Below are 3,943 nucleotides of genomic sequence, written 5' to 3' on the forward strand. Positions count from 1 at the left end.
AGTCAGAACCCATTTGATAGCACCTAACAACAACAACAACAAAAAAAAAATATTATTGTTAGCTTTCCTTTTATACATTTTCCTTGACTAATCTTTTTGTTGTTGCCAAGAATTTCTAGAAGTGGAATTTCTGGTTTCAAAATCAGAACATATTGAATTTTAATCACTAATTCACACTTTAAAATTGTTCTAACAATTTACAATACAGAAAATGCTATTTCTTTGGATATCATAATTCATGTTTGCCAAAATAAACTTACTGCCATTGAGTAATTTCTGATTTGTAATAACTCTGTAGCATACAGTAAAACTGCTCCTTAGTTACCAAGAATGATAATCTTTATGGGAACAGGCAACCTCATTTTTATACCACAGAACAGCTGGTGGGTTCAAACCACTGACCTTGCAGTTTGCAGCCCAAATACCACCAGGACTCCATAATTGGTAAAAATATTTCAGTTTTCAACTTTTAATCCTGTGAAGTTTATTTTCAGATTTACCAATTTTGATTTTTAGTAATAGTCATTTTTAATTCATTACATTTTTACATTTTTAATTTTAGTCATTATACTTGCTATTAGAGTCCTCTTTAAAAAAAAAAAAACCTATAGAATTTCATAGAATATCAGAAACAAATTTCTAACGGTCTTAGACTTTTTCTTCTGTTTCATCATAAAAAATTAGTGTTCGGAATGTCTATTTACCAGAGTTCTCAATTCATTGATGCCATCAGAGTGAAAATAACTTTTACCAGATATACTCAGACTAGCTCACAGTCTTTATTTTGATACAATTTTCTTTTAAAGCCTGAATTACAATCTTTGTGTTTGTAATGGACTCCAACCATTTGGTTTAATCTATCTAACTCCTATGTCTATAGGCCTTGATCTTTATGCTACCAGGGGCTCTTCCACCTTTGGCTGTTTGAGCAGACACACCTAACTGTATGCATAGACAAGTACATACCCAATCCTGGCTGGTGAGGGAGAGGCATTTTGGTAGTTATAATAAGAAGCATTTCACAAACCATATGTGATAGTCTATTTAGGATTGATGGAGGAAAAAAATAAAAACACTACTTAGAAACAATTATCCATAAATCGAAAGTCAACAAAATCTTTTTCCTAATGTTAAAATACATAGTTCTTTGAAAAGGAAGACAAGTTGAAGTAAGAAAAGGAGATAGTTTCATATTAATCATTCTTTTCATATACTTCAAATTTGTATTTTATGCCTTTCTCTTCTTGGACATCAGAAAGAACACCTGTGTATTCTGGGAGAAGTTTGTACTCCTCCAAATCAATTTCAGGAAAATGTGTCACTTTCAAATTCCTGCATGATCCTTGTCACAGTCTAACGTGACCTGGCAGGTTCATGGAATCTTTGTACACAGAACTGCCTCCTACTATCCAAACTATGTTTACTTTATTCCCTAATTCTGGCTGCTCCACAAGTTTTAAGGCATCATCCAGACTTTTGGCAAGTAAATGAATTCCTTGAGTTCTCTACTGAGAACCAAGTTATTTCTATTTTTCAAAGGTCTATTCTTCTCAGGAATGGAGAACCAGGTTTTCCTACCCATAATCACCAAATTCTGTTTACCTTCCACTGAAGAAGTCGTGATAGTGGTAATTCTTCGGAAATATTAGAATTCATTCCTTAGCGGGGACCAGGGTAGGTCTCTGTTCTTGCCGACACCCATGTTCTGGGACATAGTGATGATGCAGTTCAGCAGAGGAACCAAGAAAGCAACAGTGAACATCTCTGGACTCGCGCCCGTTGCCCGGATTACTCGGGAAGCTTGACACTCCGCCCCTCTTGGTCCCATAAGTGCAGACCTTCCTTGAATAATTTTTATACTTTTCTGCCTCCTATCATGTTGGTGTGGCACTGAAAATTAATGTGCTGGACTGCAAAGTTGATTTGAATCTCAAGGTTGGTGGTTCAAGCTCACCAGCCACTTCACAGAAACTCTATACAGGATTGCTGTAGGTCAGAACCGACTCCACGGCACGCAACAACATTGGGTTGATAATAGTGTTATTCCTCCCTTTCCTAGTTCTACTGGTTGAAAGTTATTCATTCGATTTTTATTATTTGTTGTTGATAAGTGCTGTTGAGTTGGTTCCTACTCATAGCGACCCTGTATAGGGTTTCTGAGGAACAGCCGATCTTGTGGTTTGAAGTCCAGTGCTGATGTTGTAGTGCCACACCAGTGACCTTAAAATTTACACATGTCAGATGCCTCAATAATGTCTAAATTTAATTAGTTTACCTCCTTTTAGTCTAAAAATATTCATAGGATCTCAGAAGTCTTTACTAAGATCATTACTAAATTGTGCTTGTCTATAATTATTGTTCTAATTTTCATAACTGCCCTTTAAATTAATTATTTTGATTTTAAAAACCAGTTAGATAATTTATCTATTTTTTTTCTTTCATTTCTTCTTGCATATTATTTAGTCTTCCTTGGTTTAATTAATTTTTTAATCAAATAACATCCATTAATTGATCTTTCAAACAGAATTTATATTGATGAATGGTAAATCATCTCAATTCCTGTCTTTAAAATACCTTTCTTTTGCTTTACTATTTCAAACTGCATCACTGAAATTTTAGAATTTTAGTCAGTTGTTTTTTTTCTAAGCTTTAAAAAAATATCAATCCATTTTTTCCATTATTGCCTGACAGTTTTCCTGAGGAATAAATTGTTATGAGATCTTAATTCCTTTGTAAGTAATGAGTCTTTTCTTTTTAAAACTTTCTCTTCTATAAAGCATTTATCTGTGTTGAGTTTTAGTTTAGTACCCACCCCCCCAATACCATGCATTTTTATCATAACATATTTTGGATTATATTTATTTATTGGATTTATGACTCATGCTTATTTAATTTAATGATCATGCCTTCACCAATTTGGGGAATTATTCAGTAATTATTACGTTGAATTTTGTGTATCCCTGATTAACTGTATTCTCTTCTGTTGGAACTCCTATTCATTTCAGTCTCCATAATTCTAAACTTTGTATTGCCATCATTCTATTCTGTTTCATAGATATTATAGTTATCTAACTTCTAGTTTACCTATTATTTCTTGATCCCAGCTTTATTTAATGCTAAATTGTTTCAATAAGATTTTAATATCATTACCATATATCTGGAATCCATGTGTAGCACTGTAGGATAAGCACTGGACTGTTAACCAAAAGGTCGATGGTTCAAACCCACCAGTCACCCTCAAAAAACATATAGAGGGTCACTATGAGTCAGAACTGACTCAACAACATGTAACAGCAAAAACCATATTACTAACTTAAGTTTATTTGATTTCCCTTTTAAACCCTCTTCTATTTATTCATTGTCTTTTTGTTAATCTTGTTATTGGTAAGTGTCGTTGGATCTGTTCTGACTCATGATGTTGTTGTTAGGTGCCATCCAGTTGGTTCTGACTCATAGTGATCTCCAATGATATGGACTGACACAGTGGAAGAAGGAATGGACTTAAACCCAACAACAATTATGGTTATGACTCAGAACAAAATATTGCCTGGTCCTGAGGCATCCTCACAATTGTTATATGTAAGCCCAATGTTGCTGCCATTGTGTCAATCCATCTCATTGGGGGAATCTTCTTTTTTCCACGGATCCTTCGCTTTACTAAGCAGGATATTCTCATGATAACATGACTGAAGTGTGAGCAATGAAGTATCACTATTCTGGTTCTAAGAAGAATTCTGGTTGCATTTCTTCCAACACATGTTTGTTCGCTCTTCTGGAAGTCCATGGTAGTTTTAATATCCTTCTCTACCACCATAATTCAAATGCGTCAATTCTTCTAAGATTTTCCTTTGTTGTTGTTGTTAAGTGCCGTCGAGTCGGTTCCGACCCATAGCGACCCTGTACAGGGTTTCTGAGGGTGTAAATCTTTACAGGAGTAGAAAGC

General features: G+C 34.5%; 1 pseudogene; it reads right to left on the reverse strand.

The window, feature by feature from the left end:
* Window positions 1-1,193: 1,193 nt before the first annotated feature.
* Window positions 1,194-1,828, reverse strand: LOC102814510 (annotated as a pseudogene).
* Between the last annotated feature and the right edge of the window lie 2,115 nt (window positions 1,829-3,943).

This window comes from Chrysochloris asiatica, unplaced genomic scaffold (assembly GCF_000296735.1).
Source record: "Chrysochloris asiatica unplaced genomic scaffold, ChrAsi1.0 scaffold00012, whole genome shotgun sequence".
NCBI lineage: Eukaryota > Metazoa > Chordata > Mammalia > Afrosoricida > Chrysochloridae > Chrysochloris > Chrysochloris asiatica.